General features: G+C 42.2%; 1 long non-coding RNA gene across 1 annotated transcript in view; it reads left to right on the plus strand.

The window, feature by feature from the left end:
* The first annotated feature begins 6498 nt into the window (after positions 1 to 6498).
* The window catches only part of LOC135447734 (uncharacterized), a 114853-nt gene continuing 105158 nt past the window's right edge, over positions 6499 to 16193 (plus strand). Inside the window, exon 1 of the long non-coding RNA XR_010440281.1 lies at positions 6499 to 6641. This is a non-coding gene — a long non-coding RNA (uncharacterized LOC135447734). The remainder of the gene's footprint in view (positions 6642 to 16193) is intronic.

A 16193-nucleotide genomic window follows, 5' to 3' on the forward strand; every position in this document is an offset into this window, starting at 1 on the left:
GAAATATTTCTGCTGTCTCAAGTGTCAGCAATCACAGAGAAAATCAGATGGCAATTCAGGACTGGCTGATGTATAGAGAGAAGAGTAGTGGGTTTTTTTAAAAATCCATTTTCTAATTTATTAACAGCAGTGAGAGCAGTAAGGGGAGTGAATCTATTCGAGCGCATCAAGGGTAAAATCAATTAAATTAAGGCAAAGGCTTTTGTGGGGTGTCAGCAGGAGGTGCAGCACAGCAGATCAGTGATCACAGAGTTTTGCCATGTCTGTTATGGTGAATTGAGTGACCTTGTGGGGCTGCCAGACACCCCCTCAGTTGCTTGGCCATGGAGAATAGTTTTTTGAAAGTTATGTGTTGGTTTTGTTTGTTTAGGTAGGTTTTTGGGAAGAGGGGGGTGGATGGCAGATATCAGCACTACTGAATTTATTCTTTTGGAAAAAAGGATTGTTTTCAAAATTTATTAAAAAGGTGCATTTCCTTTCTGAACAACAGATTATAACAAAGCAAAATGTCACTACAGATTTTAGTGATGCTTAGAAGAAAATACTGGGGGAAAAAAAGGAGGAAAACATCTCAAAGCTTCTTAGTTGTAATACTCTGAAATAGAAATAACTTTGAAAAGTCACTTTTTATGAAGCTTCAGTTTTAGTTACAAGAATTGTGACGTGAGTACCAGTCTGGATGACACACTTGTAGGGTGGTGGATGGGTGAGGTGGAGTGTAGCAGTGAGTTGCTGCAGGATTTTGGTGAAACTGCAGCACAGCAGGCTCCCCTGACTTTGCAGCATTCTTCCTTCTCATTTGCCATTGTCTTCCTGGTTTTTTTAAAGAATAGAACTCTTACACCACCAGCTTGTTCCATCTGAACCAGTGAGGGGCAAGAAGTGCAGATGAGCCTCAGCTGGTGTGTTATGTTTATCATCTTCAAAGTGGTGCTTGGTAGTGATAAAATTAGAGCAAAACAAGGTAGGAATTTAAAACTAAAAACAAACTTTGATTATCTTCAGATGAACAAAATGCAAAGAGTCTTAGAAACATCAAGAGTGTGTTTCACTGGTGGAGCCCCATGGCTCATTGCTTGAGTCAGCCAGCTGTGTAAAAATTAGCACAGGAAACAGAGTCATGGAATCACAGCTTGTCCTTAGCTGGAAGGGACCCACAAGAATCACCAAGTCCAGCTTGCACAGGCTCTAAAACATCTGTCTGGAATATCCGTATGGGTTTGTTGTCCTCTAGAATTTCTTGTAACTGTGTTGCATGAGCCAGACCCAGATTTTTTGAGATATGTTAATCTTTTAAAGCTACTTAGTTTATTCATGCCAATGTCATGACAACAGGTACAAACCTGCATGTTCACTAGAGAAGTCTGAGTGTTTGCACAAGCACAGCTCAGAGGGGTGAGTTCACCTCTGCTCATACACAGTTCTCAGTATTAAAGCATTTTCATTGCTTTCAATGAGAGAAGAATAATTCATTTTTACCATTTGAGAATTGGGTAAAAAGGGTACTTCCTTTATTATTCTTTGAATCTGAATTGTCTCTCCTTGAAAGATGCAAGAGCTTTTCTGCTGACACATGTAGCAGGGCAGTGGATGATAGCCTGTTGTGACATTTATATTTCTTCTTTGACATGCAAGCTCTCAGAGCCTATCTGCCTGGTGCTCTAATGCCCTGGGGAAGCATGCAGATTTACAATTCTAAACCTCAGCACATCCAAATTTTGGCATTCAGTCAAACAGAAATTTGTCATAGTTTATAATCCTTGTTAATGAGGAACATCAAAAATTAATGCTCATTAGGGTGCTCATTAATATGCATGGTAGTTTCAGTTTTGGCTTAATTAAGTGAAGCACCACTTCAGAGTGGTATTGTGTGGTAAAGGAAGGTTCAGCCCCGTGCTGCAGGAACAGGATGGAGCACAGCTCCCTTTGGACAGCATTACCCCAGGTTTTGTTGTGGGGTGCTGCTCTCCTGCTTCCCTACAGTCACTGAGAGAGTTATGTGGAGCTCCTGCTGATTGTTGTTATTCAATGCTGTTCCTGCTCTCAGTCCTCAGAGTTTTCCAAATCCAGTGCGCAACACAGAAGTAGTTATCAGATAGATTTGTTGATGTATGTGCCTGCCCTTACATTACTTTGGTAAAGATTATTCCTGAGGAGGCCACGGGTGTTTTTCTTCTTTTCAAAGGTCTTACAGGTCGCTGAATTCCATAACACATTTTTGAAGCAGCATTGTCAAAAGTGTAGTTGTGAATATTTGTCTGACTGGCACATGGAAGGAGATGCAGAGTCTGTGGCCCTCATGACTGCTGTGTTCTGAGCTCAGTTGGGCACATCAGCTTGAAACAGCCTCAGTGGTGTCCACTGGACTCTGCTCAGCTCTGCTGCCTCCCTGGGGTGGGGTCAGCACAAGTAAATGCAGTCCAGAGCATGGCAGGATTTCTGCTTCCTTGGAGTATTATATAATCAAACAACTGCCACTAATGCTTTGCTCCTCAAGGCACGGGAAATTCAAGAGTAATTAAAAAACAAAAAAAAGAAGAAAACATCCACACAGGGCTGTGGATTTGTGAAGCAGGATCCAGCACAGGCAGCCCAGCAGTGCAGAGTTCCTGGCTCCATGTCCCCCTCTCTGCCTGCCTGCCCTCCCATCCTGGGCTCTCTCGGCTGCCAAGGATGCTCTGGCCGGGTGGTGGCCATGGCTCTGCCAGGCTCTCCTGGGACAGGCATTGCTGATGGCACTGCACAAGAGGGAGGGCTGAGAGGAGATGGCACAAGCTGGCAAGGTGTGAGGAACAGGTAAAATTGGTACTGAGGCAGAAATGAGGCTGCTGCTCACGGGTGAATGATTCTGATGGAGAGATCGACAGCTGGACATCCAAGGGTAGGGCAGAGCTCTGGGGTGGTAAAATAACACCACCAGACCAAGGTACAGACCAGGTTCCCCTTTCTTAAGGGGATCTTAAAGGATTGTGTGATTTGTGTGATTGATTCACTGAGAGCTCATGAGGTTCTCAAACTCTCATTCCACCATGGCAATCAACTGGCCCATTTTTAATAGTCAGGCTGTAATAAAACAACATGCATGCAGGCACACTAATTAATTCAGGCTTTGACACTGGGACATGCTCTTTCTTCATTTATCCAGGTACTTTCACTTGCTTCTAAATTGCCTTCCTCTGCATTTAAGAGGGGGATTAGTGCTGGCATTAAAGGTGCTGGTGGAAATTACCTGCTTCTGCAGAAATTATGGAAAGGCTGGATAGAAAATACATCTTAAATGGCCCTGCAACCTCAGAGAACAAAAAGTAGAGGTGATCAAATACCAGCTACTACCTGGTCAGGTGAAAATGTTATAGAGGATAGATTGCAATTTCAACACAGAGAGCACACATCCTATGAAGTTTTGGAATACATGTGATCTGTGGAATTCAGTGCTTTTTACTTGTACTCTCCTTTAAACTAAAATCAGTCGATTTCAAAGGAAGAGCATGGTAGGGTTGGAGGAAGAATCAATGTCAGGTGTTCCTGCAAAAAAAGAAGGTAGCTATGAGGTGGATGAAAAGTCAGTTCATCTTCAGCACATGTTGACCTTGATGAGCATGGCCTTTCCATGCCAGGATCCTTTCAGGATGACATGGCTCCCCTTCTGTCTCATCACAAGTGATAAAAACTGATTCTACCCAGATAATGCTGGCAAATGAATATTTGGTCACTTCATTAGAACAAACATAAAACAAATGTCCCTTGATCTTCTTCAGGCAACTTTTTTTCCCCTGTTTCTCCATTTCTAAGTGACTAATGGGAAATATGGATGCAAAAGACTTAGTGTAGGGCTGCAAACAGATCTTGCCCATGTCTTGCTGCACCACAGGTGAGGTGTGTGGTGTTTGCAATTTTGGATGATCAGATGCCACCTTTTTTCAGCTTTCCTTGATGCATCTGTGTTAGACAAGTATGGGAACACAGGTTCAGCAGGTTTTTTCTCCCCCAGCCAGCTCTCTGCTGGGGGAGCCAGAAGGAGAAGACAGGCCACAGAACTGTGTAGCAGCTTTTCAGTAGATATTTTCACCTAATCACCAGGATGCTGCTTTGAAATGGTGTTTTCAGCACATGGGATTCAGTGAATTGCAGGGGGTGTGGTGTATTCCCACACGTGTACCCCACATTTGTACCCCACAGCTGTGCCACAGGGCTCAGTGCATGGGGCAGGCATGGCAACAGGAAAAGGTTGAGACATCTAAGGGGCAAGAACTGGAAACTTGGATATTTTTTCAGATTTCAGACAGGACTGCTACCCTCAAACACACATCACCTCAGTGGTAAATGGTTGAGTAAAATAAATTCCCAATCCACTTTTCCAAATTCACGCCGTTTGGACAGGTCAGAGAAGCAGTGAAATTTTCACATCTTTGCTTCAGCCTGCTAAGGTTTTGTCAGAAGAATTTGGCTTTAAATAGATATTTGTGATACTCTCCATTCTCAGCTCACAGAGTCCATGTCCATCCATTGTGTGTCCCCTCCCTGCAAGGCAGCCGGGCATCCCTTGCAGGAGCATTGGGCAGCACGTCAGGAATTGCCTGGCAGGGGCTGACACAATTTCTGCAATCTGAGATTTGCACTCGCTGAAGAAACTGAGAGCTGTTCCACCTGACTTGCAGAGATGTGGCCATTACCACCTCCTCCCAGCGCAGCCCAGCACACAAGTGCTAAGAGCAGACATCCATCCCAGTGCTTTGTTTTTCTGCCGATCCAAGGAAACTCTTATTAGCTTTTTTCCCAGTGAAGGGGAATGCAGCAGCTTTGCATGCAAACAGCAATTACTGGCAGGATAAAGGACTTTAGCTGGGTATTGATTTTAAGTCAGGGAATTTTCTCTGGCTGAGAACTTGTAGGATTTTCTGAATGCACTAATATATAAGGAATGGCATCAACTCTTGACATCTGATGCTGTCAGAATTCCCTTTCAGCCCCTTTTTATTAAATGTGATCCTTTTAACAGGGTTGTGTTTTGTTGTTTTCCACTAAGAAAGCAAAGGCATGCAAAGGCATAGAGTATAGAGGTGGTAAAGGAAGGGAAACTTGCATTTTCTTGTAAACATACCACTGCTTGCAGTATCAAATTGAAGATATTTGCCTTTTTATACTCTGAACAATGAAAATAATTTTCAAAATGCTGTTGAATACTGGTCTGTCAATACCTGTACCTGTGCATTTCCCTGTTTGTTTTTAGATGTTTTAAAACACTGGTTTATGTTAGTTCTTTGTCTGCCTTCAGGGATCTTTACTCAGCTGAGCTTGTCAAAATGTCTCCTACAGATTTTCCAATTTCTGTCTCTATTTCCATTAGCACTTTTGGATGAGTGTCACTTGGAGTTGGTGCCTTGTCAATTGGAATGATCTCTGACCTTTTAATAACCACTTTGAACTGTTGGCTGCACTGGAGATTTGCCAAATAGGGGAGTCAGTTGATACTCACTTTACATCCACCTGCCACTTTTATTTAGGGACAGAGGTATTGATACAGCCCCTGGGAAATTTGGAGAAAGGAAATACTTCTGATAAAGTTAACAGACAATTTGATGTCAGTACTGATGTATACAGCTGTAGCCCAAAGAGGAGATGTGTAGATGAATTAATTAGGAAATGGTTCTCCTTGTGACTACCCAAGGGTGTCCCTATGTGCTCAGCATACAGAAACACCAATTCAGGGGAGCCATGGTTCCCTATTAGTAAACCAACACTTTTGGGCACTAAAATTCTGCCATTGGAGAAAGCTGCCTGAAGGGATCAGCAAGCTGAATGACACAATGCAGCATCTCTCCTGAGACCGAGCAGCAAGGACAGATAAACAATTTATTCTCCACTCAGCACCTGCAGGCTGATTGGTTGCTGCCCAATTTCTAAAGCCATTGCTGTTAAAAAGCCAACCCTTGCCAACAATTATTATATAATGCCCTCTAAACTACTTCATGTCTCTCTCTTTCCATGTGTCTGCCTACATTAGCACATAGACATCTTCCCTCCCTTACTGATGTGCAGCCTCATTTTGGTGGTTTTTTAGTGTTGATGGAGTATGCCAGGTGGTGATTACCATTTTTAAGATACAGACTTAGTAAGGGAGAACTGTTTTGTAATGCCTAGCACAAGCTGACTTAAAAAAGTCTCTGTATAAAGCATTGCAGTTTTTGATCTCTCACCCCTGATATTCCACACTCATTTCCTAGTGAGGGCAAGGTAATTTCTAAAATTACCAAGTTGAGATAAATGCTACAGAGTTTCAGTGCTGTCCCAATAATATATATTTCTTTTTTTATAAATTAGGAGAAAAATAAAATGTATTTTGTAAAAGTTCCTTTTCACTACTGTTCTACCTTGAGGCATTTAGCTTAAGTTAACAAACCTGTGTTCTCATTCTTGTCTAACACAGGTGCATCAAGGAAAGCTGAAAATCTGTCAGGTGGCATCTGATCATCCAAAAGTGCAAATTACCCGGCCCATTAAAGTCTTTCAGCTGTGTTCCTACATGAGAATCAGGTGGAAGTCCTTAGTCAAATTCCACCCCAACTTAAGGGAGGTCCTTCTGCACTTTGGGCGCCTTTTTCTGCTGTGATACCTTGGGGGAACTACTGAGCAACACACAGGTAGGAGCTTTGGCTAAATTATCTACAAATTCTTTTTGATGTGTTTTTGTGCATCTGAGTGGGCTTTGTGGTAACATGGAAAACTGTTTGATTTCCTTTCTTACCTTGCAGGGAACTTCATCCTTTGTATTTTCCTTTGCCTCCCCTTTCCCAAGAGAATGTTCAGATGTGTGTTTTAGCCTTACACTTTCTTCTGAGATTTTCTTGGTTTTTTATGATCTCTCTATTAAGAGATGTGCTACAACACAATATTGATCAGAGCCATTAACACTTGTCCTACTTTGAAATGCACTAAAAGGTTTACGAAAACATGGATTTCTGGAGATGGTCCCCAGGCAGTCACCTTGAAGAAATGTTTATTTGCATAACTGATTTGAAATACAGGGTGTTAAAACGTGTTTGAGGCTCTTGGGGTAAAGAGCATTTCTGGATGGCCCTTGTGTGGATTTCTCAGTTGAAAAAGGGTTGGAGGAAGCATGCCAGCAAAAAGCTTATTTTTCATTAGAAACTGAAAAAATGGTTTTATGTGTCTGTTTTTAAGAAGTCGTATCTGAATTTAACATGGCTTCCAGTTTATAGAGATGTTCCTACCATCCACAGCAATGGGTGGTGGTGCTGCTGCCTGGTGCAGTGTGCCTCTGCTCTCCATTTGGGTGATTGAGTTGGTGTTTGTAGGAATTGTGTGAATGGGAGAGGGACATGGCTAATTTCTGTGCCCCTTTCCAGTGGCCTGGCATCCTTGCTTGGCAGGTTGTGTCCCCAGAGAGGCTCTTCTAACCTTCCCTTGTGGAGAGGAGGGAAGAAATATTAAGGCGGCTTTTTGGCTTTAGTGGAATAGTGGGTTTGGTGTCTCGGAAATCACAGATCAGACATTCCCTCCTGGTCTTTTTTGAAGTGTTTTCCTTTGCCCTTGAAGTGGGTTTATTCCACATAGTTCCTTTGACTTCAGAAAGGTTTTTCCTGGCTGATGGCAGAGTGCTTGAGCAAAGTGCCTGGTTCACATTACATCTGTGGGGCAGGAGCACTGAGCAGTCAGTTGCTAGTATGGAGTTATTTATAGCTGAAATTTGACATTAGCCTCAGGTTTGTTATGGTTGTATTTCACAAGGCAAATAGACATAGCCACAGAGCACACTATGCTCTGGCAGCTCTGCATAAAGGAATAGGTAAAATATTACTGAGCCCCTGAACAGAGAGAACTTGTACAGCTGAATTAAGTTCAGAGGAGCAAATAAGATTTTCAAGGCATGCAGAAGGTTTACTTCTCATTCATTTTGATGCAATGTGCGTCCAAATCCCTCTGAGCAGCTCAACCTCATTTCTGCAACCTGTGTCCTCCCACTGACTTGAAAGAAATATCATCAGTGTGAGAAGATGGGGTTGGCTCTAGGTTAGTCTCAAAGAAACTGGGAAACTACCATGCAGCACAGAAAATATTGTAAATACAGTAAATAATAGATGATTTATATGATGGATGGCTATCTAGGTATAGATAAAAGGAGGCTTAGTGTATTTTCTGCTTCCTTCTCCTTCCCTACCCCCCACCCTAATTTTACACTACTCAGTTTCTGAAGAGGAGAAGAAATTCTTTTAAAGCAATGCTCTGACTGTCCTAGACTGCTAATTTATCTGGGCCTTTCACAGGACTCAGTATTGCTCATGTTATTTTAACAAGATATTTTAAAATACCTTTATTGAGGTTATAAATATATGTCAATTACTGTCTTAGGGAGAATATATTGATTTGCAATATTTTTTCCAACACTGATAATCAATAGATATCTCATAAGGGTTTAATGTGTTTGGACTGGACAACCTGCAGTTTTAGAGAACTAGTTGTAATATTCATAGGTGAAAGCAAACATCATGAATATTAAAGGCCAGCTGAAGCATATGAGTCTAATTAAACAGTGAGGGGAGCTTTGGCATGTGTCTCCAGCTGAAGCTGTTTCTTAGGAAGACTTCTAGTTCAAATCTATCTTTATTAAGGCCTTGTCCAAATGATAAATATACACTGCCTGCTTGGTATCTGCCACTTGGAAATAAATCACTTTAGGATTGATTTGCTAAAGGCTTTCTTCACTCTGTGTCCTGGTGCCCAGGAGGACATGCTGGAGTTCTCCACACAAGCACACAAATAAGGGGAGCTGCTGAGAGCAGAAAGCCAGCAGCAGTGTGACAAAGCACTGGCACAGATGGCATCAGGACTGTCATGATTTAAAACGTGTGCCAGTGCACACATTACAGGGATTTTGCATAGGGTGTCCTGATGGTCTGGCTTTGAGCTTGTTCTTTTTCAGAGCAGAGATGGAATATGGATGGGTACAGCTCCACTTCCCACCTTCCTGCTTCCTCAATTGTAAAACCGCTTGGGCAGAGCAGTCCAGATTTGCAGTCTTAAATGGGCCTAAACTATCACACACTGAGGTGCTCTGTGGAAATGGGGTGATACATTATGTCTAAACCTGGTGGCTTTGGCTAGCTCTGGATCTAAAAAATGGTTCTATGGAAGTGGTTCTGAGAACTGGCAGAACGGAATAGATTGTGGGATCTCTTTGTGACTTTTAAACAGAACAGTACTGGTTAATAGAAACGTATTCTTTCTCTAAAATTTTGTTTTTAAAAAGCCTATTATGTTTAATAAAATTCCTTTGAGGTTTGCCATAATGCTACTTGAAATGGAGTATAATGTAGTGCTTGATAGGTCTGCCCTGCTGCCTGATTTTCATGATAGTACCAGCTCTGTGTTTGTGACATTGTATTTTGGAGAATAAGAACTGCACTAAAGTGCAGCAATTTTATATGACATACAAACAGAACTTCAGAAATTGCCTCTTTAACCTGAAAAACCCCAGGAGCCTGATTTCAGAGTAAATCAAATAAAATGATTTTGCATTTTGATCTTCTACTTGGTACACAGAGCTAATCTGAAAAAGCTCACTGGTAGCTATGTTGTTTAACTGTGTAACAGCTGAAGTCAAAAACCTTGTTTTGGACAAAGTGTGCAGGAATTTTGAGAGAATTGTAGTTAAAAGCCTTTGTGAAAGAGTTCAGGTTGAACACTTCACCTTCTTTCTGAGTCGAGGTTGTGGCAGGTGACTTTCAGGTTTAGGAGTCCAGTAATGATCTCCACTGACATTACCTGGAAAGAAGAAACTTGTGCCCATGTTTCACATTAATTTGAAAACAAGAAAACAAAGATTCAAGTTTTTAAGATACTTTTTGCAGACACTTCTGAAATATGAGGAAAATAATTTAAATTTATTTTCCAGAAAAAAATATGCCCTGTATACTCCATTCTATGATTTGCAGCTTTATAAAAATACATGGAGAAACTTTTAGCTACAGGATACTGACTAGTAGAGCTATGATTTTAAAACTGAGAAGCATTTGACTTCTAAGTGCTGTATCAAATTAACAGTTTATAAGCAGGGCCATGACAGGTGAACATGAAGACTGAAATAATCTTTTATACATTGTGGGACTCCAAATCTTCCACTGGGGTATTGACTACAGCATATAATTAGCTGTGCAAGCAATGCTTCTTGGTGGAAAGAGAATGTTTCTATTCAGTGCTCCTGGTGAAAACTGACCTGTTTTGAGTAGGAATGGAATAAGGACTCTTTCTTTTCCCCCTACATGTTTGCTAAGAGCAGCATCACTATTGAAATGTTATTTCCAGGTTGTGGTTGAATGCAGGAAGTTGTAATGATGGCTGGTGATGGGCAATTGTCCTGGAGTGTTTATGGTAAAGCACATGTGCTTCTCTGATTTCATTAACTATTGGTTCCTGTAATAGATGCCTCCCTTAAAGGCAGCAGCAAAATCAATAATAATGATTGTTACAATGGATTGTGAGGGGATGTGTGTGTCCTTTCCTAACTTTTCCAGGTCCCTGTTTTCCTTTGTTGATTTGCCTGTCCCACAAGCTGCCCCACAGGTGTCTCTGGGGCAGAGCTGATGTGTTCTCAGCTGATGTGTTCGCACTTTGGCAGCGCTTCCAGCACTTGTCCCTCCAGTCCTGGCTGCTCCTCTCGGAGCTGCCTCTTCTGAAAAGCCATTTCCAAAGAGCAGCTGAGGGCTCATACTGAGATCTGGAAGTGATTCTGCCCAGTGGCTGCTTTACCTGAGAATCTGATGGCTTTTTCCTGGCTAATTCTCTTCTAATTGCTCTTAATTACACAGAAGAGGCTGAGGAAAAAGGAGAATGGGGAGAAGAAAAATTTGTTAGTTAAAAACAAAAAGCAAACCCCACCCCTTCTATCTATTAGCTCGGGGTTTTAATGTCCCGGGGCAGGAGCAGCGGGGCTGGGGCTGCTGCATCCCTGGCAGGATAAAGGAGATGCTTCCTTTGCCAACTCACTCCCCCAGGAAAAAGATAGAAGTGGTTGTTGCTCTCACATAGTGGAAAGGCGTGGCAAAAAGACTCCCAGTTATTTTTTTTTGAGATCCTAGAAATGTACTATTTAAAGCAGTCGGAGGTTTTCTAACGCTGTGGTGACGTGAGCTGCTGTGGTGACGTGAGGTGCTCAGGTTCTGCCAAGCTGCCCCCAGCCCTCCCCTGGCTGCCAACACTGCTCAGCCAACCCTTCCCAAGCTGGTTCAACCTTCAGCTGATCAATGAGCCGAACGTGGGATGTGTGTGCCGGGATAAATGGAGGGAAGAGGGGTCCATTCCTTCATTACAGTGGAGCCTTGGCTTGAGAGCCCTCATCCCAGGCACCTCAAAGCAGCTCCTGTCACCATGGGCTTCTCTGCTCATTCCTTGGCCAGTCCCAGCACATCTCTCATATTGAGGCAGTTTTCTGGCTTTGTCCTGTCTAAATTGATGATAATTAGCTATCAGCATATATACTGTGCCCCTCTGAATGGCTTGAGTAATTCCTGTATAGATTAAATTAATTAAGCTGAGTGCAAATGTGTAAATTCTGTATTTGTAGAAGTGCTGGATTCCATTTTCAGAAAAGTTTTATTCTCTCAAACTGTTAATGTATTTTCTCTGTTATCGCACTTTAAATGAACTCATGAGTTAAGAAGAGTGTCAGAGAATAAATTATCATACAGCTGGTAGGAGTGAGATAAATAAAAGAATATACATAAAAAATAAATGGATTCTGTCCCTGTGTGTGTGCAGAAGAACCAGTCCTTGATGATGAAAGGCTATTAACTAGCTTAGTGTAATTAACTGTTTTAGTGCTGCTTCAGGAAGAGAGGTTTGTAGTTCTTTTTCTGAAGTCAAGTGTCATAAATGTGCAGTGTGGAATAACAGCTCTTTTGCACTTGAGAGATAGACAAAGGAAGAAGGTGGGGACAGAGGGTAATTTCAGAAAGGAAACAGAAGGTTTCAGCTGGGACAGAAGGGCTATTTCAGTTCCTTAATTTTTTTTTTACCTCCCCCAAAAAAGATACATCTCAGCTGAAATAAAAATGCCAGTGAAACATAATTTGAAACTAAATTTGGTGCTCCGAACATCATCTTGTAATAATCTCCAGGCCAGTGGGAAGGTCCCTGTGTGTGTTTCACCCCAGGGTCAGGCTGTAAACATCCAATATAAAGTGCACATTTCATCCTGAGATGAAGGCAGAAGAAAAGGTGAGGCCAGCTCAGGATTCTCATCCCAGTGATTCATGGCATGGATTGAGTTGGTGCAATCTGCTGCCTGGAGTCAGAGGAGGGTTGTTAGAGATCCTGTGAGCTGGTGTGGTGGAGCTTCTCTTGGCTGTGTCCGCTGTCCTGCTGGTTGTGAGTGAAGGCTGAAGGAGAGACAGGAGATGGAAGGTGCTGTGGTGGCTTCACACCCTGTGCAGTGCCCTTGCTCAAAGACCCTTCTCTTCTTCTCTCCCGGCTCGGCTCTAGAGACAGGTGAAAGAATGGCCCCTCTTGTGTCAGGGACTGGGCGTGTCTGCACCTAGAGATGCAAGATTTGCAATTCAAGGAATGTCTGTTTTACTGATGAATCAGCCCTGGTTTGCACTTGAGAAAATGGAATGCATGGGATGATAGTGAGTGTTTGCCTGCATGCCTACGTCTTATCTGTGACAAAAGCTGTCACAGAGGCTCCATGGGGACACAGGGACAGTATTCCAGCGATAAGGAAGAGCCTGTAAGCTCCCTGAGCAGAGGAGGAGCAAACAAGCTGGTTTCCCAGCATGAGAAAGCTCTTCAGCTGGGCCCACTCCTCTGGCTCCATCTGCACCAGGCACAGGGAGCAGCCAGGCCGCCTGGGTCCTTGCTGGAGCTGCTCCTGCCACCTCCCTAATCTACGTTTGCTGTTAAATTGCACCCTGAAACACACTGATCTTGTGGCCAAGATGATGCACTGGGCAATGATTTGTTGTTGCTTGTCCTTTTTCTGAGGATCCCTGTATGTTCTGTGATGCAGATGTAGGAGGTTCCCTTCCTCCCCTGTCACTGGCTGCTGGCTCTGAGCTGCTCTTTGCTGCTTCTCTCATCGTGTGAAGGGATTGGAGCTGGGTCTGCAGTGGCTCCAGCTAAAATGAACCTCTAAATAACAGAGGATTGTTTTTGTTTTGATTTTTTTTTTAAACTTTTTATTCTTTTAAGTTGAGTGCTCCAGCTCCAGCAAAGGCTCCCATGACAGAGGCAGCTTTGCAGGGATCTGGGCTCTGCCTGCTGAGGAGGGCAAATCCTGAAATCCTGCTCACTCCCTCTGCTCTTCCTCACCCTGTGACTCACCTCCTGTCTCTGAACAATGGCAGCAAGTGTGTCTCCTCAGTCATGGGGCTTTCTGCTTCTTTTAGAAATCTGTATCCCTGTGGAACCATCCTGTGCTCTCCTGGGGTCCCCAGGCTGTGTGACGTGACAGGAGATGGGAGTTTGGCTTTCCTGAGGGATGGTGAAACCAATTCTGCCCCTCACCAAAGAAATAAATGTGCCAATCCAGACTGTTTAAGCCATGGTACAATGCAGGTGGAGATCTAAGATTCTGGTTGCAGAAAAAGGGAATAGCTGTTTCTGGTTGCAGAAAAAGGGAGGAAGAGCATTCTTGCCAGAAAAACACAAAGCTACCATGCTGTTTTGCCTTTCTCACACAGGAATCTAGCCCCAGATCTTTATGTGCCTTTTCTTTTAATCTACAAAATGTGCACATGCATATAATTTCAATAGTGAAGTTTAATAAATGGACAGTTGAAAGTTGTTCTGGATTCTCTACTGAAAAGCACTACAGAAATGAAAAGCATTATTGTTATTAGTCAGTGCCATTCCTCGTGAGGGCTCTAAGCCCTGCATTGTGCTGAGATTTTCCACTGAACAAAGCACTGATCTTATCTTTTCCCCTACCAGCTTCCTTGCACTGGAAATTCTTGTGTAAGAAAAGGATGGACTCAGGATTTAACAGGATTTAAATGGTATTTAAATTTAGCTCGAGGCTTATTTCCTAACCTTTCCTAACCTTATTTCCTATTTCCTTGTGGTTAATTCCCAAGTTAACATGTTTCTGTGAATATATTTCTTGTATCACTGAAGTTTTCTCTTGTTCTATATCTTGAATTCCTTAAGAGCAAATGATTTATTTCACTGGTATTTACTCCTGTCACTTTTCTTTCCAATGCTCTTAAAAAAAGGTTGTGCAGAAGGGCACAAAATCCATACATAGAAGAAAAAAGTGCTGGTCTTTGCCTACAAGGTGATGCTATTGTCAGTGAATGTGAATAATCCTTTTTTCTTTTCTGTAAAGGTCTGATCTTTCTTCCCCCATCTAAGATAAAACAGTCTGTCTGTCCTATAAATGCACAGTGAAGTGTAATTTCACATCAAATCTTTGTCCTATGGTCCAGTAATGTGATGTTCACCTAAAGGATAAGAGAGCTTGACAAGCTTCAGCTCACCAAAATGGTAATGTTCATCACTGCCTGAATCTAATTTGAGCTTCCTTTCTAGTTCACTTTCTGGGGAAGCAGCCCTCAGAGACTGAATATGCACAGGACAGGCTGCTGGGAGATGTTACTATAAAGGACTGGAGAAAGAGAGCCACCCTCTGAGGGATGGGGCATTTTCAGTCTCTTTTTCTCCTGTTTGCTATTAGAAAATCAGTTGAGCCCTGGGACTCAATAAAAAAGCACTAAAGTAATCTGATTTTTGGGCTGTTTGGCTGAGATTTTTTTTTTTTTAAGAGGGTTTTTTAGGATGGAAAGACCTTTGCCAGGGTATGTGATTTATATTTTCTGTTGAGCTGTGGAGAGCTGTAGTGGTGGTGTTAATCTGTTGTTTGTTCTATTCTAGCAGGTTTGTTAGTATGCCTGCCACACTTTTTATACTTGCTTTTTCTAATGCATACATCAAACACATTTTTTTAAAATTTTCACTCTGAAAATTTGTATAAGTGGCTGTTATTGACCTTCTTAAAGATAGACAAGCTTTAATTAGGTGTCCTAAACAAAATCTCTTATAAAAGGAGAAAAGGTCAATATCGTGGGTATTTCTGCTTATATCACTCTGGGTCAAGGACACTCAAATGTTTGCAAGACCTTATTGATAATTTATGAGTCATTTGTCCTAAGGTCAGATCTGTCACAGATTGTGGATCTCTTTTCCTGGGGACCTGCAAAAACAGTAATTTTCCATTTCCTGTTTGGATCAAGATGTGGCTGCATGTTCTGACAATGGCAGTCCTAGAACAACGTGCTGCTCATTAAAGATGAAACTGGCTTGCAGAAGTCAGCAGGGCTCTGCTTGTGATGGCTTCCCAAGGTAATGGACTGAATCTTCCATACATTGGCAAAAGTTTATTAGCTTCAGTGGCGCTGCTTGTGTTGGCTGGGGATCTGATGTTTACCCTATGCCTCATTTATTGTATAACATTTACCTATCATAAAATACCACCTCCAAACCACTAAAAAAAAAAAAAGAAAAAAAAGGGAAATAAAAAGAGAATAAATACCCAGTAGGCAGCACATTTGAAAGCTGTTTCATTGGGCATCTGTGCAGTGCAGGTGTAAAACCTATGGTGAGCATGTTTTTTCAGAACACTTTGCATCAAATAAACTTATGTCACACACAGAGGTGTTCACTCACTAATTCTCCTTCCAGAGGGAAAAGCAGAATTTGACTCATTGCCTGTAATTCCTGGAAATGCATGAAGGCTTGTGAGCAAAGGCCTGTCTATAAATTAAACAATAATGCTAATTGACATGGAGGCTGGCAGGCAGGATGTGACTGAGGGATCTGCCTGGTGTGCTCACAACACACAAACCTTTGCTCCTTGCCAGTCTGATCAGGAACAGCATTTAAAACAATCACATAGCAGGGTTGCCACCAACGTTTATAATAATGATTAGGAAGCACATAATTAAAGCCACTCCCAAACTGGAAAAGCGTTCTCAGCAGACTTCAGAAACTCTAGAATGCTTGTTTATTCAATAATTATGGAGCATAATTATGGTAATGAGGTTAGCTCAGATTTACATGTTAGCAATGCATTTTAATGATCTGATTATACAAAAGTGAGATACAATAGATTAAATTTTATATGGAAAATTTGTTGCCAGACTGAAATCATAAGACAACTCCCCTCCTATTCCCAAATAGAT

The sequence above is a fragment of the Zonotrichia leucophrys genome, chromosome 4A, assembly GCF_028769735.1.
Source record: "Zonotrichia leucophrys gambelii isolate GWCS_2022_RI chromosome 4A, RI_Zleu_2.0, whole genome shotgun sequence".
Lineage (NCBI taxonomy): Eukaryota > Metazoa > Chordata > Aves > Passeriformes > Passerellidae > Zonotrichia > Zonotrichia leucophrys.